The sequence below is a fragment of the Littorina saxatilis genome, linkage group LG6 (genome assembly GCF_037325665.1).
Source record: "Littorina saxatilis isolate snail1 linkage group LG6, US_GU_Lsax_2.0, whole genome shotgun sequence".
Taxonomy (NCBI): domain Eukaryota; kingdom Metazoa; phylum Mollusca; class Gastropoda; order Littorinimorpha; family Littorinidae; genus Littorina; species Littorina saxatilis.
The window spans coordinates 42,112,890-42,137,157 of NC_090250.1; the positions used below are offsets into that span (position 1 = coordinate 42,112,890).

Consider the following 24,268-nt stretch of genomic DNA (forward strand, 5'->3'; position numbering starts at 1 on the left):
AATAAGAACAAAGCAAAGAATCAAAAGTTTTCTGAGTAATTTTTATTAAACACAACACCTGTCATCAGTTCTAAGTTAATCTTTAAAATCTTCGGTTCCTGATGAATCGGGATCAACAGTTAGCTCCGCACACAGCAGTCCAGGGCAGTCCTCAATCAGAAAATCACCCCACTCCCTAGGTTCTGCTGGAGCACCCTCGTCAAGCTTGAAAAATAAAAAGGAAATATATAGTAATTTAATCAACTTGATATTTCCAACAACAAGTACAGAAGTAGCCATGGAAATGTGTTGATAGAAAGACTAGTAGGTCCTTTCAAGGCAAAAACTGAAAAAGGCTCTGCCTAGTGACAACTTCTTTGGCCTCGTGAAAATAAAAGACACACACAATTTGCATGATCTGTGGGGTGTTGTTGTTGTCATTGTGTTATGTTATTATGTATGGCTTTGCTTTTAACTCTGTCTCACAGTTGGGAACAGGAGAAATATGTAGTTAGTCCCTCCTTCTTGCATTTCCCTTCATAAATCCAGGCTAGACTGAGTACTTGACATACCTAAATTCGGTCATCCCTTCTACATTCAAACCTGCTGACAATATATAGTGTATTATTTTAAATTTAAATTATGAAAAATACTTACTGGATCTGAGTACAAAACTGCAACAACTTGTCTTCCTCAGTCTTCATATTCCTTTCTTCAGCATTCTTTCTGCATGCTGCATCATGTTTAAATCTCGATCCTTTCCGAGGCATTCCAACAAGTTTTCCGCCGCCCCATCTGGAAAATCTGGAAAATAATGACAACATAAACATATTACATTATGCCCCTACATAAATAACCAATTAAATGTGTTTCTGATTCCTTGTTGCAACACTCTTTGCAAACAATAATTATTATTACAAGTATAAAATTAACAGCTCACCACTAACATTTAAAAAAAATGTATACGCTTTGACTTTAAGGTAACTGTGAATCTGTTAAATTATCATTATTATATGAAATTAAAGTCAGATAAACAGCAGTACAAATATGACACATGTACAGATGAATTGTGCAGGAAAAACCCTTTCTTTTCATATATGACATGACATATTTTATGATTTATTTGACTCTTTGATTGTCGGTAGAGTCATGCAGCAATAGCTCTTAGACTAGGACTGAAATTCTGTTATCATCTGCAAATATGTCCAAATATCCCAACTTTAATGCAACGATTTAATTAAAGTAAGAAAAAGAAAGGAACCATGGATGCACCTTGCTTTCAAAAACATAATCATTGACACCATTACATTTTTTCTGAAATTTTCTGAATTTTTCTGTTGAAGATATTGATTGCAAAACTTTTGGAAATTAGCCAAAAAAAGACGCATTTTCGAGGCTTCCCTGCTGAAAACATTTTAATTCTGAGACTTGAGGAGACTTTTTAGTATAAATCGTGGACTTCATGTTTAAAAAGTTCGCCGCCATGCATTACTAAACAAATTACAACACACACAGGGCAGCTTTAAAATCAAATGCTTCTTTTTATGTATTTTTCTTGTCACAAAATGCAACTTTTGCACATCGGACTTTGAAACTTTTCAGCCCTGTTGAATAATTTCACGGGACACCGTTTTCAGTTTTACTTTCAACAATAACAACTAGCGTAAATCAGTTAAAATTTCAAAATGAGTTTTATTACTTACAAAGTTAGTGAATGCTTGCCTCTCTGCCGATTTTTAAAAAATCCACAATGAATGATTTCATCATGAAAATGGAACCATCGCGTGTTGGTGCATGAAAACGCCATTTTTTCTCAAAGCCGTGACCGGCGGGGTAACAGACTGCCAACTTTGATGCTAACTTACGTCGGTTTTCATGAGTTGAATGACAAAAAGAAAACAAAAACTTGGACTCCTGATAAATATAAACACTCACCTTGAACAAGAGTTGTCGAATTCCAAGTGAAAACGCAGTAAAAGGACGGTAAATTCCCATGCACAAGGCCACAAGACAGTCAGCTGACGCTGAAGCCGAATGCTATTTGCGTCTCGCGCATCGCGGTAGGCACGCATTTCGCGTGAGGCGGCGGAGTTTCCTATCCCTCAAAATATAGGTCCCTGAATGTGTGTCACTGTGTGTGTGTGTAAGTCCGGAAACTGTAATTTTTGATAAAAATGGTCATTATATCAGTTTTTACTATAACAATCACAAACAAAGTCCAATGATCATGTCATCCTATAATAGCCAAGGGTATAAGCAAACCACATGCCAAAGATCTAAGAGATATCTCAATTAAATGATCGAGCAGTGAACAGATTAGTGAACCTACCGAAGAAAGCGAAATTTTGCCCTGGCACACAGCAATACCAAAATGCTGTTATACTGTGGCAGTGAAGAGGTTAACAACTTCTTTGTCAGATCAATCACTATAATTATACAATATACAAAACAATCACCAATAATTTAATATTCTCAAATCTTGGAATGTCTTAAGACATGCACACTGAGAACAGTAGTTCACATACAGAACAGTTTCATTTTGAAAACTATCAGACTTTGATGATCTCTCATCTGCTTACACATTTACTTAACTTGATGACAAGGTATGTCCTTCAATCAATTTGTTCAACACAGACACACACAGCACAGCTTAATATGACGAAGAACATTTTTCAGTTCATGTGTATACACGTGAAAGACATTAGACAATTTAGGTATGTTACAACAGTGAGCAGTGCAAAATTCAGCACAATGAATTGTGTTACAATTAAAAAGCATAAACATACAGCCACCAGTTTACAAAACGAAGTTACTGTCTGTATTCATAAGACTCACAGTCCTGACTTTTTTTGGACTCTTGTCATGGCATGTTCTTTATTTAACATACATAAAACCAACATGTATGATGCTTATCACAGTAAAGTTAGGAGTATTGCAGCCTTGGTTGTGGAATCAACTATGATGTATATGTAACCCCCACTATTTTATTGATAAATAATAAATTGTGTATGGTTACTAGTTGTAATATTTTACACGGGTTTTACGGGATGCCCCATATCTGTCCTTGACAAGTATGGCCGTCCGTTCCTAGCGACCATGTTCTACTGGAACGGCAAGCTAAGTACTGGCGACCATGTTTTACCCAGGTACTTACTTGATACGGGGATCCCTTTCGGGGCGACTCAACGTCTGTCTGGTTCTGATTTCTCTGATAAACTGCGCTGTGCCGTTGGCGATTTGCCGCCTTGTCGCCTGATTGGCCTACCTCGTCACGTGGTCCGTCAATGGTCTGTCATTCGTCAGTCGTGTCATGTGATCAAACCCCCCTCTTTGCAACTAAGTTATTTCCCTTACATTCCTCCCCGTTTAATTAGTTTCCCCTTATTGAAACCCTTTATTATTAATACGTCATCCTTATTCAATTTTTTATCATACTTAATGTGAACAAACTGCAAATTGTTTTCAAGGTTGATTTATTTACTGTCCTGTAACTCGAACCCCGCCCATGGCCATCAGGGTTAATCATTCCATTCCAGTTTATCAACACCCTTCCCTGATTTTCACTCAACCATGTATCACATAAAAAATTATTACACCCGACCACGACCTGCTCTACTATTAACCATAACACAATAACACTTGCTATACTATAACCATGTTCCTAAACGGTTAATCCAAATTTAACACACGTTTACAAATCCTTATCTAATAAACCCTAAAATCACACCTACCAGTTACCCCATACACACTAATGAAGGTTCTTTACCTTTCAATACGCTGGCTGGTTAATCAGTTAACCTTATTTTTTAATTCATCCCTTACCCAGTTACCCCATTAAACCCATAAGTAAATCTCTATTCTTCCCCCCTTTTTAAAAAAAAACAATTTCCCCTCTAAACACTGCACGGGTTTCTTTGGCCAGCTCAGACTGACTCCCTCCGATCGAAGGCACGATTCCCGATTGGTAGACCGAAAAACCGCTTTGCATTCTCATGTGCAAGAGCGAGGATGGCCGTCTCGCTTGTCCTGCGGATTTGTCCCACGTATTTGGCTGTGGTAGCGATGTCATGCGGCACGCTAAAACTACCTGTTACCGGAGCATAAGGTGCGTCAGTCTCCAGTAGCAGCCTATCCGATGGAATCGCTACCACTCCAGCTTTTTTCTCAGCTGATGAGTTCCGGACAGCCCCACTCACACTGAAATGTGTCTGTGGAAAGGCCTCCAGCCAAGACTCCACATCCACTGCCCTTCCTGTGAAATAGTGCAGTTGGATAGGGTACTCTGCCGGAAAAAACCTCTGGAGCACTGTCCGTATCTCCCAAGTAGCTTTTCTGCGGGTCGGCATTTCCTCCCTTTCCCTGACGTGCAAGACGAGTGGGAGTTTCTTTTGCCGAATTGTCTCTCCCAGCGCCTCAAACAGGTACTCAAGTGTGGAAACCTGCCGATCCCACATAGCCTCTGCAACCGTGAAATCTAGACCAATCTCCCCGAAAGCAACAACCCTGGACATATCCATTAGTCGCTTCAATCGTTGAGCGGTCGCCTTCCGGTATTTCCAAAACGTTTCAACGTCCTTAGGGTGAACACCAAAAGACAAAAACAGGCGATTGTCAATCAACAGATTGTCCCTCCTGTCCTTTCCTTTAGCTGATTCCTCCCCAAGTTTCACCTGAAACGTTCTGTCGCAGAAACTAGCCACTGCTGCTGACAGTGTCATGTTCTAGCCTTTCACCCTCTCACCTGCCTTGTCCAGCACAACCGCCAACGACAGATTATCAAACCAGGGAGTTCTGTGCGTTCGCGGCCAGAGCTTAACAGCCAGGCGATCAAGGTGGAAATGAGAATCAATTCCCCAAGGCTTTTCCTTTGAACATTCTCCCCCATCCACTTCCATGGACTCCTCCTTTGTCACTGCACCAGACAACACCGGCACAGCAGCCGCTGCAACAGCAGACACCGCCACTTTTTCAGGAGCAGCATCCACTGACATAGTCAAGGGGAATTGAAGTAACAAGACAAATTGATACAGATTTGTTGAGCTGAGTAGTTGTGTCCCTTTGAGTAGTTGTGTCCCTTGAATGAAATTATGACCTTCAACCCAATTGAGTTTTTATAATTGATTTATTTTTTCTTTTTGCTGTATTAGACTTTGGACTAAATGTTGTAATTTGATGGGGCGAAAGAAAGATATTATTTTTGAGGCATGTAAAAAGGTTATCTTTTTCTGCCGCGAGACTGCTGGGATTGCTCCGATCTGTCCCGCCATGAAACTGAAAGGGTGTTGCTGAATGTAAGGTGTTGAGAAATCTACAGAGATCAGTGTGTCCTAATCAAGGCTAGAAAGAGTTTTATTGTAATTTTGTCAAGAAATGTTTTGTCTTTCATTTGGTATTCATTTTAGGTGAGATTGTACACTAAATTTCATAGAAATGAATTTTATTGGAAACCGGTCATGCGGCAAGATGATGGAATAGTGAAATTTCAGTTGGGCAATTTATTACACTTATACACTTACACTTACACTTGCATATGTTCTGCGCGAACTTAGAATCCGGTTTCATTCTAGAATGGACCGGGTCCAGGTTGGAATTCTAACCCTGCGCAAGTACAGGGGTGCCATTCTAGAATGAAACCCTTGTTGCTGGTCCATTCTAGAATCGGCCGTGCGCAAGGTTGGAATTTGGGTCCAAGTTGGAATAGTCATTTCAGTTAGACTATCACACAGCCAAAGCCACAAGTGTGGATTTTCTGTTTGTTTTTGTTTTTTGTGTGTTTGGTTGGGTTTTTTTTCGGGTTTTTTACACTTTACTCAAAGACATCGTGAATTGGGATTGTGATGTTCTGAAAGTGACGTTACGATTTTGAGAGACACTCAGCACTGATCGCTACGAACGGAAATTTCCGGACTGACAGTGTTTTGCCGATCTCGCTTGTAACTTTTAATCTTATTCATATACATGAAGTTGGTCTTCTGAATTGTGAAGATATAATGTCAACTTTTTTTTAAACCTGTGACAACAGCTCTATAACTCACTCTGTCCTTCTGTTGGTCTGTCTGTCGGTTAGTCGGTCGGTCTGTCTGTCTGTCAAAAAAATTGTCAAAAAACCGGACATTTCCGAGAGGGAGACAGCGCTGGTATTCAAGAAGAAAAAGAATTTGAGGTGGTTTCAGATTCTCTTCTTCTTCTTCTTCCATTTAACGCCCAGGGTCAACGTTCTGAATTTTTGGTGGCGCTTTGGAGGGTTGCGGAAGAAAATAAAATTTGCAGGGAGAGGGGGGTGGGGGGGGGGGGGGTGGGGGGCAGGACCACACAGCATTTTCAAGTCTCGGGCTAGGCCAAGCCGGCGGCCGAAGCGGTTGCAGGGGTTAAACCCCTGCCGGTGCTGCCCTAGCCTTCATCGACCCTACTTACTGGTGGCCTAGGGCAGGGTACAGGGTTTTGTTTACAGGTGCTGGCAGTGGTGGGATGCGCTGGAGGTGAAGCCGTTTTAGCTACTACGCGTTAACTTCCGATTTTAACTGGCATTCACGAGTCCCCCTCCGAACGCTGTTAGCTAACAAGGTTGTCTATTTATAAACCACGGGGTTTCCCTCACTTCCTGTTCAGTGCGCACGGGCAGTAGGTCTTATCCGCCTTCATTGCTTTTATTCCGCGAACGAACACGTGTGCATTACATTTACTTTAGTCAAGTCGACATGTACGGAACATCCATCGGACAAGCGAAAGCGCAGGCACACGAGGAAGAGATGGAGGGGAAGAGGAAACGAAGTGCTAACTGGACTGACAGCGAAACGCGGACAAATACGAGATACTGCTCGCGAAAGATTTCAACCGATGCTCGATCATACCGGCTTGTGGTGAAAACGTGCTCGCGTCTTCTTTAATGCATTACAGTGTCCAATTTCTTCTACTGATTCCGTGGCCGAACGGTTCTCACATTCGCCTGATGCGCGATTGAGTCGAGTTCAAATCACCATCTGTCCGTAATTTTTTTTACTCTTTGGCATTTGTTTATTTTTGTTTATTTTCTTCATGTGCAAAAGAGTACGTTATAATAGCAAATTGATTTAAAAAAATATGAAGAAGGATGCTCCCCGCTTAAAAAAACAAAGGTAAAAGAGAAGACAAAAAAAAAAATAAAACTTTCTGTACAAATCTACATCGTCATATTTATCCACAGGATGAATGCGATCCCGGAAAATTCTTCTCAGATTTCTTCTCTCGGCATATTCCAACATCATGAAGGCCGCCATCTTGAATCACGAAGATAACACGGTGTTAGCGATTGTAGAGACGAGGGGTAGGTCCTAACTTTGAAGGCGTCACGTGACTTTGGCGGGTCACAACGGGCTTTCGTGAATGCCGATTAGCGTGACTTACAGCTCAAACAGCGCCACCATGCGGCCAAGTGGCGCTAAAGAGGTTTCTTGAATACCAGTCGTGGTAGTCCCCCTTGCTATGGTCTGCCTTTGTTTATTCCCAGAACGACGCTGGGTATCTGTACTCGGGAAAGACTAGCCACTGGGAGAATACTCTCCAAGCCAAAGCAATTGAATTTGCCAATGGGCCACTGGGGCCCCACTCTCCAAGCCAAAACAATTTCAAATCACAATCAGCCGGTGAGTTCCTTCCCTTGCACCGTGGGTCACTCGGTTTGCAGCATGGTTTGCAGCCCCACGTGATTGTTCTGAAAAGTGACTATTAGATGATTGTTCTGAAAGTCTACTATTTATTTCATCGTAATCATGTAAGCCCTCATACGTGATTGTTCTGAAAGCTTACTAATTTACATGATTGTTCTGAAACTCTACTAAAGGTAAACTTGCTTCACCGTGAAATGTTGTCAGATATATAGAACAATATGAATATTCCTGCCCAACGAAGTTGGAGGGGGGTATATATATACTGGATTCAGTTTGTCCATATGTCTGTGTGTATGTCTGTGTGTATATGGAACAATATTTTGATACAATGATACTAAATCTTTGATATTGATATTTATAGCCCAGCCCAATGAAGTTGGAGGGGGTATACTGGATTCACTTTGTCCGTCTGTCTGTGTGTATGTCTGTACGTACATATCACAATATTTTGATACAATAATACTAAATCTTAAGTGAAATTGATATTTTTACCCCCGCCCAATGAATACAAACTCAACAAGTAATACGTTTCATACATTGAACATGTCTTCTTTATTGTTCTCAACTCAAAATTGGAAATTAAATGTTCAAAGACAAAAATTATTTATAATCTTCAAAAATGTAATGATTCTTCTTGAGTATTCCCAACTCAAAATTCTAATTACAGGTATTAAAGGGACACATAGAAATTTTAGATTTTTCCTCTTTGCCATGCTTTGCCGGGGCCCGGGTAGCTCAGGTGGTAGAGCACTGGACTTGTGATCGAGAGGTCGCTGGTTCGAATCCGGGCCGGGACGGACACGGGTCAACTTTATGTGCAGACCCAGAGACGGTATCATATCCATCTCCCACCCCCGTGTCACCACAATGGCACGTTAAAGATCTTGGTCATTCTGCCATAAGTGCAGGTGGCTGAATACACCTAAACACGCAGACACCTGGGTAGCGCGACTCCGTTGCTGCTAGCTTTCCACTGGGAGGAAGCGACCCGAATTTCCCAGCGATGGGACAATAAAGTAATGAAAAATGAAATGAAAATGAAATGAAAGTGGCTAGGTCACCAAAATGGATCGAAAGGCATGGCAAAGAGGGAAAATGGAAGCTACTTTTTGGCCCTTTAAAGACGAAAGGCACAACAAATAAGTTTTACAAATGAAACTGTAAACATGTGAAATAATTCCTAACAAGGATTATTTCTTATTTTACACAGACTGTCTGCTGTGGCATTTAGCTTATCATTCAAGAGGTGACTAAACTAAAAGGGACACAACTGCACTTATTATTTTGACAGGCATTTCAGTTGGTTACTTCCCTTGACTTAACTACTTCTTGTCATGTTCTGGTAATTGCAATTATCAAGTTATAAAATAGAAGTAGTGATGAGAAAATTATCAGAAGTATCTGAAAGTCATTGGTTACATTTAAGGAATATTTAGATGTTGAAATTATATTTTTAACTATGAAGATATATTACTTATGATGAAACCACCTTCCAACTTTTTGAGTTCCCATGTCTGGAAGTGGGGTTTCTCTCTTTTTGATGGCATGATGATTTGAGAGAGATGGCACCGGCTTCGGGTGGCTAGAACATGGGGATTAAAGTGCTCCTAATTCAGGTAAGAGACTGAAAATACTGTGGGAGATGATCACACAAACCGTTTACTTGTATTTCTATGCAAAGATAAATCATGGATGAATAATATTGAAGATGATTCCAGTAGATAGAAAATGGTATATGTCATTGTCTGTTGTGTGGCCATGTGGTCTTGAGTTTGGGAAAAAACCTGTGTGAGGTATCGGAAAGAGTTCTGTGGTTCGAAATGTTATGTTTGTAATTTGTATCAAGTTTCTCTGTTGGTTACTATTTGTATTTGTCACTTTGTGGTGGGAGAAAATACATGTTGAGGAGTCTAACTTTGTGTGAGCTTGGGAACGAGTTACGGTACACATGCACTTGTGTGCATCCGTGTGAACTCGTGGTACCTCTATACTATCGGGGATCCATTAAGGTTTCCGAGACTGAGTTTCATTTCTATTGAATTGGTCTCGCGGAATAGCCGATTCTAAAATTTGCATAGGTAAAACGATTGTTTCTTTGGTACAAGCCTCTGGAGTAAATTTTGTGATTAATGTTTTTGTGAACAAGAAACAATTGACAGGTGGCTTTGTTCCATCTCCCTTTTTCCCTCCGCCGCGATGTAAAGTTGAATAGTTGAAGGTTACGTTAGGCACTGGCTAAAGAAAGTGGAGCTGCCTGACACCCCTCGAGTTGAATGGGTTAATCTTGTGACACCGGTGCACAGGATGTGAACGCTAAAACTGTGCTTTTGCTTGGAATCTTTGAGGGAAAAAGACGTGTATTTGGTGCGGTGTGTTTTCAATGCCGTTGTGTGACATGTCTGTCACGGCCGGAAATCTTTCCGGGATGTGAGGATTCTTTTGCTGGTAGGTTAAAACAATTTTCTTTCTGTAAATGGGTAGGCGGTGAAAAGAATAGTATGCTGCTTGGGGAAAGGATTTATTTGAATGTTCAAGTAGATTGTTTTGTGAGTTGGAGTGTTTGGGAAGACTTTTGTTTGTTGAATGTTTAGAAAACCGATGTTTGAGAGAACGGTATTGTAGGCATGTTATTTGGTAGGAATGATGTGTTTTGTTGTTCAACGAGTTAGTTTGTGGTAGTTGAAATTGTTGATTTGTTTACGTATGCTTACGGCGTGCATTCTGTGGTTTGCAGGATGTCGGAGCGTGCGACGGGGTTCTTTTTAGACGGGTCTTTTTTAGATGGGAGGTTTTTAGCTGGGTTTTCGTAGACGGGGTTTAGTTAAGTCTGGGTTTAGTTAGGTCTGGTTGGTTTAGTTAGGTCTTTTCTGGTTTAGTTAGGTCTTTTCTTTTTTAGTGGGGCGTAGATTTGTTTTTATAGACTAGGTTTTGTTAGTGAAGAGTAGTTAGATTTAGTGGAGAGATTTTGGTCAGATTTTGTTAGTTTTTGTAGATTTGGTTTTTTTTAAAGAATTGTTTTTTTAGGTTGTTTTTTTAGATTTCGTTTGTTTTAAATTAGAGTCTCATTGTGTTTTTTTGGATTAAAGTTGAGAGTGAGGATTTAGAGTAGAGTGTAGTTTGGGGAAAGGATTTGATGTGTTTTAAAGGGTATCTTTAGGGGAAGAATGTAGTTTTAGAATGAAGAGTGAGAATATTGTTTTTTTTGAAGTTGTTTAGTCCTATACAGTGAAAGTGTTGTATTTGAAAATAAACCCCCGTTATCCCACACATTCCCCATTTCATCGTATGGAATAAAAGAACCTGGTTAATATAACTTGTGTCGTCTGTTTGAGTTCGGTAAGAAAGAGGAAAGTAGATTGGCACACGGTTACATTTGACTGATGGAGTTGGGACTTGTAGGACTGTTTTGATGCGAGTGGAATCACATTTGTGTTAGTGTATGCTGATACAGTTCTTTTATGACACTGTGTATAGTATGGCTGAGTAAGATAAGGCTGAAATGTATTTTAGTCATATCAAAGAAGAACTTGAGGCATTAAGTGTTTTGGTTCTTCTGTGAGTGGTGTATTTTTAATTCATCACTAGTGGACGTAGTGACGTTTTGATTTGACTTTGTTGCACTTAGTCATATGCAACTCAAAACACAACTTCTTGTTCATGTTTAAAAGAAAGTTGTTATCATAGATGGTGATTGAACATTTTCTTGTCAATGTTGATTCCTATGTCGTGCGTCAGCATGACATACTTTTCGGTTCTAAAGCGCTCAAGTTTTGTCATCAGTCATAAGAGTTTGTCTCGTTTTGTATTTGTATTCTAATCCTATGTTCTTATTGTCAGTTTGTTTACTATTTACATTTGTTTTGTTATAGTGTGTTTATGAGTGTTATGCATTGTATTTTCAGGGGCACTTTTCCTACCTCCCCTTCAGAGCTGCCATGCTTTAAGTGTTTGAGTTTATGTGTTTTTCCTCAAGTGTTTAGTTTCGCTAATAGTTATTGTTTTTTACCGCAGTTGTGTATAAGAAAAGAAGTGTTAGCGTTAGTGTTAGTGAAAGTGAAGAAAAGGTAATAAATGTTTAAAAGTAAATTACAGTGTATTGCCTTGACGACTGTGTAGTAGTGAAAGTTGTTTGAATGTTGATGTCGTGAAAAGTAAAACTCAGTCTTTGTAGAGTAGACTTTTTTCTAAGAAATCTCTTTTCCCGAACCCGACCTTATGTCCACTTAATACATTCCGGCGAAGTGACAAGGTTTAAATAAAATTGGCAATACGACTACTTGTAGTATTGGCAAGGTTTACAAAACTTTATCTTTCATTCAGTTTTATGAATTAAAAATTCAAGTGGAGAGGGGATGAGAGACGTGAGGAGATGGCCGGGGTTGCGATATGAGTAAGGAGTCTGGGCTATAAAGTTCTTGCACACGAGACCATAAAATACTTTTTGTGTGTGTGTGTGGAGGGGGAGTATTTTGTTTATCAACTCTCTCTCTCTCTCTCTCTCTCTGAATATTTTTGTCATCCTAAATGTTGGGGGGGGGGGGGCAAAAAGACATGTTTGCCCCCCCCCCCCCACCCGCCTGGACCAGCTGCCCCCCCCCCCCCCCCGGCCCCCGGTTCCAGATGGTCAGACAAACCAGAAGAGTTGTCCTCCAGTGGATACCAGCACACTGTGGGATACCAGGAAATGAAAGGGCAGATGAGCTGGCGAAAGAAGGAGCCGTGGAAGACCAACCTGAAAACAGTGTCAGCTTTAGTGAGCAGAAGACAATCATCAAGGCATTGATGAGGCCAAGGACAAACAGAGATGACTACCACACAATGTCCAGAGAGCAGCAAGTCAACCTCATCAGGCTGCGTACTGGCCACAACAGGCTCAATGCTCACATGAACCGAAAGTTCAAGCTGGCGCCATCACCAACCTGTGCCTGCGGTCAAGAAGACCAAACAGCGGAACACATCTTACAGCGATGTCCCTTACTAAATGAGGAACGAAAAGAAGTGTGGCCGTCACCAACTCCCTTGCAGACCAAACTATATGGCAGTCGACAGGAGTTGGAGAAAACGACAACATTTATCATCAGTGCTGGACTGATTGTGTAACCTCTGCGAACGCCAAGAAGAAGAAGAAGAAGGCCCCCGGTTCTGACGCCAGTGCACTGAGGACATACGTTGTGCACTTATGCAAAACTTAGTGCTGTGCTGTTAACATTTGAACAAAATGCATTTTGTTCAAATGTTTAGTGCAACTTGCCACTATGTAATCGCTGTATGCGCTTTGTGGTGATAATGCACTGTTGTGAAAAGTTTGCGCTAAATGTTGGCACTATGCATCATTGTTGGAGCACCCTCCTGTAGATGCACCATGCTGAAAAATGTACTTATGTGAAATGTTTCGTGTAAATTACTGTCACAATAATGTTTTGTGCGCCCCCATGTATGTGTTCTGTGCTAATAATGCACGGTTGTGAAATGTCCGTACAAATGTTGTGGCACCATGTAATTGTTAGTGCATCCTCCTGCGGATGCTTCGTGCTAAAAATGCACTTCCATTAAAATATTGTACGCTCATGTCAGTACTTATTCATGTGCCAATTTGAGGTGTTTAATTCTGATTCCTGTATTTACAGTGTAAAATTAAAACTATTGTTTTCAAACATTCCTATGACACCTGGTAATGGTTCTGTGGTTTTTTGACTCACATGCGAAGCAAAAGTGAGTCTATGTACTCACCCGAGTCGTCCGTCCGTCCGTCCGTCCGTCCGGACGTCCGTCCGTCCGTCCGTCCGGACGTCCGTCCGGAAAACTTTAACGTTGGATATTTCTTGGACACTATTCAGTCTATCAGTACCAAATTTGGCAAGATGGTGTATGATGACAAGGCCCCAAAAAACATACATAGCATCTTGACCTTGCTTCAAGGTCAAGGTCGCAGGGGACATAAATGTTGCCTAAAAAACAGCTATTTTTCATATTTTTCCCATTTTCTCTGAAGTTTTTGAGATTCAATACCTCACCTATATATGATATATAGGGCAAAGTAAGCCCCATCTTTTGATACCAATTTGGTTTACCTTGCTTCAAGGTCAAGGTCACAGGAGCTCTTCAAAGTTGGATTGTATACATATTTTGAAGTGACCTTGACCCTGAACTATGGAAGATAACTGTTTCAAACTTAAAAATTATGTGGGGCACATGTTATGCTTTCATCATGAGACACATTTGGTCACATATGATCAAGGTCAAGGTCACTTTGACCCTTATGAAATGTGACCAAAATAAGGTAGTGAACCACTAAAAGTGACCATATCTCATGGTAGAAAGAGCCAATAAGCACCATTGTACTTCCTATGTCTTGAATTAACAGCTTTGTGTTGCATGACCTTGGATGACCTTGACCTTGGGTCAAGGTCACATGTATTTTGGTAGGAAAAATGTGTAAAGCATGTGAGTCGTATGGGCTTTGCCCTTCTTTTTTAAATTTGTATTTTGTTTTTCTGCAATAAATATTTGAAATGGATCTGAGACTGACTTACTACTTTTAGCACTCTTTTTCACCACATTCCCACGTACAGATATTGCAATATCAACTCTTCCTTTCTACCTGTTTCAAACACGCTTTAATGTTTAATTAAAAAGTTCTTTTTTTTTCTTGTGGCTGTTTGATAAATTCATAGCAAGCATTGACTGAAATAAACAATATATACTGTTCAAAAAAAGAAACGCATAGCTTGTAATATTTGGTTAATTTAGTTATATGGCTACAAGGATATCCACCAAACTGCAGAAAATGTTTATGTGGTCGTCGACCTTTCGTCCATTGCCACAAGTGAGCTCTGCACGTGACGCATGCGTTATCAGTGGCTACAATGTCAAAATTGCTCATTTGGCATGACCACTCGTCATGCTTCAGTGTAATCTCGTGAAACTCGGGGAATATTGAGCTCTCACCATGTCTTCCAAAACCCATAAAAGCGGATTGTTCGCCACAAAGAAATCAGACGACAATTCAGCGACGAAAGATGGCCCGATTGAGCAGAGAAGACCGCCAAATTGCATTGGGTCGTTTACAAGCAGGCCAAAGTGAAAGTGCAATCGCCAGGCACTTCCACGTGTCCCAGAGCACCATCAGTAGACTGTGGGTCAGGTTTCAAGCCACTGGCTCCGTTGCTGACTTGCCACGAGCGGGAAGACCAAGGGCAACAACTGCTGCTCACGACCGCTTCATACGGCTCCGCCACCTCCGGAATCGTTTCCTGTCGGCCTCATCTTCTGTCCAGGCTCTCCCCGGGCCACACCGATTATCGGACCAGACCGTGCGGAACCGCCTGCATGAAGCTGGTTTGAGAGCTCGCAGACCTCACAGAGGAGCTGTCCTCACCCGCCGCCATCGCCAGAACCGAGTGCAGTGGGGCAACCAGCACCTTCGCTGGACCGTCCGGAATCACTGGAGACACGTGTGGTTCAGCGACGAGTCCTACTTCCTGCTCCAGCGACATGATGGTCGGAGGAGGGTCTACCGGAGAGTAAACGAACGTTACGCGCCCAACTGTGTGGATGAGGCACCCGTTCATGGTGGTGGAGGCGTCATGGTGTGGGGGGGCGATCAATACCGCTGGAAGGAGCACCCTGGTGCACGTCCAAGGGCGCATAACTGCCCAGCGATACGTGGAGGAAATTCTGCGCCCACACGCCCTTCCTCTTCTGGCTGACCAGGATGCCATATTCCAGCAGGACAACGCTCGCCCGCACACAGCACGACTCACCACCCAGTTCCTCACCGACCACCATGTCCAGGTGCTTCCCTGGCCATCCATGTCGCCAGACATGAACCCGATAGAACACCTCTGGGATGAATTGGACAGACGTGTGCGCAGGCGAGAAGAAGCGCCGGCAAATCACCGCGATCTATTGCAGGCACTTCAGGAGGAGTGGGACACCATCCCACAGCAAGATATCCGGCATCTGATCCAGTCCATGCCCAGAAGGTGCCGGGCAGTTGTTGCTGCTCAAGGCAGTCACACCCCCTACTGACTTGACAGCCTCGGCACCCAATCGTATTGATTGACTGATTGATTTGAAGATGCAAATGAACTGTGTGTGCATTCAACTGTGTCCATACCAAATTTCAAACAAATAATCTAAATATTGGATTTTCTGTTAATTTTTTCGAAAAATAAAACAAATTTGGCAAGTAGCAACTATGCGTTTCTTTTTTTGAACAGTATATATATCCAGCACAACATGCAATTCATTAACTTTTGACCCTAACCTTTAACACTTCCCAAAATAAATCTTTGGTGGACATTGCATCGACGCTGTTCATTCTGAATGAACATTTTTCTTGTTGCGTACTCAGGAGTGTCAACTTTCTTGACATGACATGACATCGCAAGATCACCAAAGGATTTTTTTCAGGGGTAGACAAATCAGCCCCATTTTATCAAAGGGAAGGTGCAGGTGGAGATAATTCAAGGGAAGACAACTCTGTCTTACCTACAAACATTACGGCCCCCTTTATTCAAGGGTTTCATTCTAGAATGGCACCCCTGTACTTGCGCAGGGTTAGAATTCCAACCTGGACCCGGTCCATTCTAGAATGAAACCGGATTCTAAGATCGCGCAGAACACATACACTTGTTTTTCCATCCGAGGCCAAGGGCCTGATAGTGGGTCTTTGTGTCGCAGCTCTTGGGTATTCGTTCCACCCACTTCTTGGGTGTCTTGACTGGAGGTAGTCAGCGGGAATTCAATACTATATTGGTGCTCTCTCAGGTTTCCACCAAGCCTTGACTTCCTTTGAAACTGTTCACGGACGGGGCGTTGACTACATACTCTGGTAAGCTGTTCCAGTTCCCGACTACTCTCAGCCCAAAAAAGTTTTTCCTGATATCCAGGCGGGATGCTCTTTTTATATTTAGTCAAGTTCTGACTAAATATTTTAACATCGAGGGGGAATCGAAACGAGGGTCGTGGTGTGTGTGCGTGCGTGTGTGTGTGCGTGTGTGTGTGTGTGTGTGGAGCGATTCAGACTAAACTACTGGACCGATCTTTATGAAATTTGACATGAGAGTTCCTGGGTATGAAATCCCCGAATTTTTTTTTCATTTTTTTGATAAATGTCTTTGATGACGTCATATCCGGCTTTCGTGAAAGTTGAGGCGGCACTGTCACGCCCTCATTTTTCAACCAAATTGGTTGAAATTTTGGTCAAGTAATCTTCGACGAAGCCCGGACTTCGGTATTGCATTTCAGCTTGGTGGCTTAAAAATGAATTAATGACTTTGGTCATTAAAAATCTGAAAATTGTAAAAAAAAATAAAAATTTATAAAACGATCCAAATTTACGTTTATCTTATTCTCCATCATTTGCTGATTCCAAAAACATATAAATATGTTATATTCGGATTAAAAACAAGCTCTGAAAATTAAATATATAAAAATTATTATCAAAATTTTTTTTCGAAATCAATTTAAAAACACTTTCATCTTATTCCTTGTCGGTTCCTGATTCCAAAAATATATAGATATGATATGTTTGGATTAAAAACACGCTCAGAAAGTTAAAACGAAGAGAGGTACAGAAAAGCGTGCTATCCTTCTCAGCGCAACGAATACCCCGCTCTCCTTGTCAATTCCACGGGCACTGCCTTTGCCACGGGCGGTGGAGTGACGATGCTATGAGTATACGGTCTTGCTGCGTTGCGTTGCGTTCAGTTTTATTCTGTGAGTTCGACAGCTACTTGACTAAATATTGTATTTTCGCCTTACCACGCCGTGGATCGTGTAACTCTGCATTTGCGCCACCGCAACTTTTTATCGCTTCACGCCGACGAAGAGGCAAGCTGCGAGGTAGGTCTCTCGAATGATAAATTAAATTGTTAGAATGCTAGGCACTCAGCATGTTCTCAAGTGTTGCATTTCACATACTTATATCCTTAGCTATATTTCTGTATATATTTTTGATGCTTTGATGGCCCTGGTGATCGTGACGATCTGTTTTTCTTCTCGTTTCCCCATGTTTTGGGCATATTTTCAGTTTCTGCGTCAAATGCAACAAAACGGAGATTACTGGTTATTCATGGACATGTTCACTGATAACTTTAATGTTTTATGAATCTCCACGTGTAGTTTCTCTGTATATAGTTCCATATATACTTTGCAAGAAGCAGATAAAAAAAAAGTGTCAACAACTCTCTGTAATTCGCCACCGCATCAATTCAATGTTAGATGTAACTCGCCACCGCACTTTTTGTTATTCGCCACCGCACTACGCAAATTGTAATTTCCAAACGCATCAACATCGTGGAGGCATGTAAACCTTTATTTTTGTCACAAAACTGACAGGAATTGATAGGAGCATTTTAACTTTAGTGCTGCAAGTTTTAAACTCAGGGGCGTGGCGTGATCTTGCCTATGCAAAGGATTTAAAGGCACCATGAGTTGACAAATCAAACTGTAGTATTTCTTCTTCTTCTTCTTCTTCTTCTTCTTCTTCTTCTTCTTCTTCTTCTTCTTCTTCTTCTGTATGAAAAGTATGCTTATCTGTACTTGAGTGTATAACCCACATGTACTGGAATGTGCTTATATATATAATTATATATATATACTAGAAGTCAGGCCCGGCTTCGCCCGGGTGTTTCTGCTCTCCCCTCTCTCAGAAACCTCTCGAATCTTATTCCAATGTGGATAAGAAAAATGACAGTGTGAGCTCATACATTTGGATGTATAGGCAAGGCAAGTTTCTATTTGGTTCAACGTGTTCTTTTTTCTTCAGACGATTTAATTCAGACAATACATGACAAATTATACAAACAATACAGATTGGAGTACAAAACAGTCAAAATCATTGATAGTAACAGAAACAATGTTGTATGAAAATATGGCAGTGCATAGTATAAGCATATTATCATTCCACCAAAATTGTGTACGATGCCCATTTCTTTATGTATTTATCATACTCAAACTCGTTTCTAAACATGTACTTGTCATTGTCAATAATATGTTTCAGTTCTTGTAAAAATTGTTGCAGTTTTGGTTTAGTTTTCAATATTCTGTTCCTGTATATAAAAAAATTTGCAGACAATAAAATATGATTAAAACCTATGTCCGTATGTGTCTTGTTGTCATGTCCAAATAAAACAAGAGAAGAATTTAAACAAAGTCTTGTGCAATTTGTGCATTTATCTTTCAAAAGTTGTACAAGAGATTTCCAAAAAGCTTGGGCGTGAACACAGTCCCACAGATAATGAAAAATTGTATCTCTTTGCTGTAAACAAAAATTACACAGGTCACTCGACAATACTCGCATGCTTTTTAAAGTGGAATTGGTGACTAGAATCCGATAGTTTATTTTCATTTGGAACCATCGTAATTTTATTTCTTTGATTTTTTTGGTCAACTCAAACACTCTTTTCCATTCAATTTCAGTTTCCCAAAACGTCTCCCACTTTTGGCATGCTTTCAGTACGGGAGCAGTACCCGTAAAAATATAAAAAGTTCTAGCACCCTTGGGAGCTTTAACAATCAAACCATACGCTTTTATCTCTGGGAGATGATCTAAGCTCTCAAATGTAATACCTTTTTTTCGCATACAACTTTTTACAGAGCTGACACACCCCAAAAAATCTAAAAATGAAACATCAACGTTATATTTTGCACAAAACTCCTCCAGACTCAGAAAAATTCCATCTTCCTTTAACAGATTCTTCAGCCGTGTTTACTTCAACTTTATCGTAAAAACAACGATATGAATCAAAGACATTCTTCCAAAATCTATTTACTTTGTGATTACTTGTTTTCAGGACTAAAGGACCATAGTCCTTAACCATATCAACTTCAGGACAAATACCTTGTAAAATTCTTTTCCACTTTGGTACATAACAAGAAGATTGCATCTTTTTAAATCAAGTTAATTTTAAGGATTTTACGTAGCTTTCAATATGAGGAATACAAATACCTCCTTCTTGAATACTATGTATTGCTATTGTTCTTTTTACTTTATCTTTCTTCCCATCCCATACAAAATGATAGCACATTTTCTGAAGCTGTTCAACCATTTGGTCAGGTGGATTTGGAAGCATTATCCACAAGTACACAAGTTTGGATAAAATGAGCGATTTTAGTACTGCAACTCTGCCCAAAGGCGTACATGAGCGTTTCATCCATGTATTAAACAATTTCTTTGTTTCGTTAAATTTATCAGTTAGATTCAGTTCTGCCATTTTCTGTAAATCACTGGTGAACCAAAGTCCAAGGAATTTTAACTGAGAGGGATTCCACGACATGTGCGAATTTGGTAAAAACTGAACTTGGCTGATTTGTTTACCCCTTCTCACACCCACTGTAGTTACCGTCTGATAAAAGCACGCATACCTCATGAGTGAGCGCGTCATACCTTTTTGAACAGGGGAGAGAAATCTGTAAATTCTCGTGATCTTTCACTGAGGCGATCGTTTCGTAAACATTATTCGCGATGATCTGGAAGGCAGGGAGGGGGAGCAGGGGGCAGGGTTAGTGTGTGTGTGTGTGTGTGTGTGTGGGGGGGGGGGGGTGGCGGGATGATAGCGGGCGGGGGGTAACCCTTGAGAATGACACGGTATACTGGTTTGATGAGAGTTACCTCCCTTCCGTGGGTGACAAACCATGACTTACCTCCCTTGCACTATATAGACTGTATTGATAGGTGGGGAGGGTAATTATCCGAGGAAGAAAACAATGTCTGGAGAAACTAAAACCCAGGTGCACATTTGTGGGTCCAGGGCAGTGTGCATGCAAAATATCTTGTGCTTATCTTTTGCCATCTCTGAGGTATGGCGACCACAGACAGACAGACACACACACACACACACACACACACAGACAGACAGACACTCTCTTTTATTTATATGTATAGATATGACCCCACCCCCAAAAAAAAACCTGGGACTATGAGATTCAAGAGGTTTAGGGTATGATGACATCAATAGGAAATATAACAGTGCCTACCGTAAGAGTGAAAAAATACTATATTTACAAGTGGGAAATGCATCGATGACTGCTAGTGATGATCTGAACAGATTACGCAGCAAAATAAAGACACATCAGAACATGAAGACCAACGTTTTCACCAATGAGATTTCACTTCTAGGAAGGCACGCTGATGAAAAGTTTGTCCTCATGTTCTCTTATGCATTCATTTACATTCGGAAGATTGACTACACATACAAGAATGTACAAAAACGTTCCGCATTCCGTATCCCGTCAGAAAAGTTATTGTACAAGCAAATGTGATTGAAGAGCGCAGCGATTCTTGCCATTCTAGCAATAAACACTCAGTGGCTGAAATCACTAAGTTTGACAATATGGAACCTACCTCTTCCTGTTTGATTTGCGGTCACTTGAGTCTGAAACTGGGCCTGGAACGCTCCTGTTACAAACATTGTGGAGCCAAACACCACATAACTCTAAAATTCTTAAGCTTCGTTGGTGTTTATGTGTGTGAAATAATTCTAAAATTCAGTCATTCCTATTACCAGTGACATCACAAAAACTCATCAGTTTGACGCTGGAAGAGAAAAGAACGCCTCTGACAGACGTGACGTTTTTCGGGAAAGAAGAATGACGAAGAGTGTGGGAGTGAAACGCCGCCAGGTGCGTCTCAGAAACGTGTTCTACAAAAGCTGAACTATACACTGAACTGAACAACTCCAAATCAATATTTTCAATTGGAAGTGACAGAATCACTGAACTCTTCAACATAATTATTATGCAATTCATTAGATAGTTGCGGTGGCGAATAACATCCAAGACGTGAAATTGCGGTGGCGAATTACACCAAGCATCGGTGGCGTATAACATGAAGTCTAATTGTTTGTGTTTTCTTTTGCCGCGTGCGTCACCCAAAGACAAAATTGTGCAACAGCATTCATCAAGAATACAAAGGACATGTTTAGCTCACAGGATATCATCACGGGAATGCATCAACTAGTGCTGTTTCGTTAAAGTTACGAAGGAAGGGACAAATCGTGCAATTTCAGCTACAATTCCAGCAGAAATCGGACTTCTGAACTGCCGAAACCTGACATTTCGACTAAAAAAGCACGTACCTTAGACCTTGAGTATATACTTCTTTAAAATGTACTAATGAAGAATCTAGATGATGCCTGAAAGTCCTACACATTTTCATTTTCTGTGAGAGACCTACCTTGCAGCTTGCCTCTTCGTCGGCGTGAAGCGATAAAAAGTTGCGGTGGCGCAAATGCAGAGTTACACGATCCACGGCGTGCACGCCGTGGATCGTGTAACTCTGCATTTGCGCCACCGCAACTTTTTATCGCTTCACGCCGACGAAGAGGCAAGCTGCGAGGTAGGTCTCTCGAATGATAAATTAAATTGTTAGAATACTAGGCACTCAGCATGTTCTCAAGTGTTGCATTTCACATACTTATATCCTTAGCTATATTTCTGTATATATTTTTGATGCTTTGATGGCCCTGGTGATCGTGACGATCTGTTTTTCTTCTCGTTTCCCCATGTTTTGGGCATATTTTCAGTTTCTGCGTCAAATGCAACAAAACGGAGATTACTGGTTATTCTTGGACATGTTCACTGATAACTTTAATGTTTTATGAATCTCCACGTGTAGTTTCTCTGTATATAGTTCCATATATACTTTGCAAGAAGCAGATAAAAAAAAGTGTCAACAACTCTCTGTAATTCGCCACCGCATCAATTCAATGTTAGATGAAACTCGCCACCGCACTTTTTGTTATTCGCCACCGCACTACGCAAATTGTAATTTCCAAACGCATCAACATCGTGGAGGCATGTAAACCTTTATTTTTGTCACAAAACTGACAGGAATTGATAGGAGCATTTTAACTTTAGTGCTGCAAGTTTTAAACTCAGGGGCGTGGCGTGATCTTGCCTATGCAAAGGATTTAAAGGCACCATGAGTTGACAAATCAAACTGTAGTATTTCTTCTTCTTCTTCTTCTTCTTCTTCTTCTTCTTCTTCTTCTTCTTCTTCTTCTGTATGAAAAGTATGCTTATCTGTACTTGAGTGTATAACCCACATGTACTGGAATGTGCTTATATATATAATTATATATATATACTAGAAGTCAGGCCCGGCTTCGCCCGGGTGTTTCTGCTCTCCCCTCTCTCAGAAACCTCTCGAATCTTATTCCAATGTGGATAAGAAAAATGACAGTGTGAGCTCATACATTTGGATGTATAGGCAAGGCAAGTTTCTATTTGGTTCAACGTGTTCTTTTTTCTTCAGACGATTTAATTCAGACAATACATGACAAATTATACAAACAATACAGATTGGAGTACAAAACAGTCAAAATCATTGATAGTAACAGAAACAATGTTGTATGAAAATATGGCAGTGCATAGTATAAGCATATTATCATTCCACCAAAATTGTGTACGATGCCCATTTCTTTATGTATTTATCATACTCAAACTCGTTTCTAAACATGTACTTGTCATTGTCAATAATATGTTTCAGTTCTTGTAAAAATTGTTGCAGTTTTGGTTTAGTTTTCAATATTCTGTTCTTGTATATAAAAAATTTTGCAGACAATAAAATATGATTAAAACCTATGTCCGTATGTGTATTGTTTTCATGTCCAAATAAAACAAGAGAAGAATTTAAACAAAGTCTTGTGCAATTTGTGCATTTATCTTTCAAAAGTTGTACAAGAGATTTCCAAAAAGCTTGGGCGTGAACACAGTCCCACAGATAATGAAAAATTGTATCTCTTTGCTGTAAACAAAAATTACACAGGTCACTCGACAATACTCGCATGCTTTTTAAAGTGGAATTGGTGACTAGAATCCGATAGTTTATTTTCATTTGGAACCATCGTAATTTTATTTCTTTGATTTTTTTGGTCAACTCAAACACTCTTTTCCATTCAATTTCAGTTTCCCAAAACGTCTCCCACTTTTGGCATGCTTTCAGTACGGGAGCAGTACCCGTAAAAATATAAAAAGTTCTAGCACCCTTGGGAGCTTTAACAATCAAACCATACGCTTTTATCTCTGGGAGATGATCTAAGCTCTCAAATGTAATACCTTTTTTTCGCATACAACTTTTTACAGAGCTGACACACCCCAAAAAATCTAAAAATGAAACATCAACGTTATATTTTGCACAAAACTCCTCCAGACTCAGAAAAATTCCATCTTCCTTTAACAGATTCTTCAGCCGTGTTTACTTCAACTTTATCGTAAAAACAACGATATATGAATCAAAGACATTCTTCCAAAATCTATTTACTTTGTGATTACTTGTTTTCAGGACTAAAGGACCATAGTCCTTAACCATATCAACTTCAGGACAAATACCTTGTAAAATTCTTTTCCACTTTGGTACATAACAAGAAGATTGCATCTTTTTAAATCAAGTTAATTTTAAGGATTTTACGTAGCTTTCAATATGAGGAATACAAATACCTCCTTCTTGAATACTATGTATTGCTATTGTTCTTTTTACTTTATCTTTCTTCCCATCCCATACAAAATGATAGCACATTTTCTGAAGCTGTTCAACCATTTGGTCAGGTGGATTTGGAAGCATTATCCACAAGTACACAAGTTTGGATAAAATGAGCGATTTTAGTACTGCAACTCTGCCCAAAGGCGTACATGAG

General features: G+C 40.4%; 2 long non-coding RNA genes across 2 annotated transcripts; one reads left to right on the forward strand and one right to left on the reverse strand.

Annotated features, from left to right (window-relative positions):
* Window positions 1-23: 23 nt before the first annotated feature.
* Window positions 24-2,068, reverse strand: LOC138969254 (uncharacterized). The gene is made up of 3 exons (XR_011456405.1): window positions 1,915-2,068; window positions 637-774; window positions 24-204 (listed from the first exon to the last, which is right to left on the reverse strand). It is a non-coding gene; the product is annotated as an uncharacterized lncRNA (long non-coding RNA).
* Window positions 2,069-6,285: 4,217 nt separating this feature from the next.
* On the forward strand, window positions 6,286-11,716 carry LOC138969255 (uncharacterized). The gene is made up of 2 exons (XR_011456406.1): window positions 6,286-9,241; window positions 11,528-11,716. It is a non-coding gene; the product is annotated as an uncharacterized lncRNA (long non-coding RNA).
* The last annotated feature ends 12,552 nt before the right edge of the window (window positions 11,717-24,268 follow it).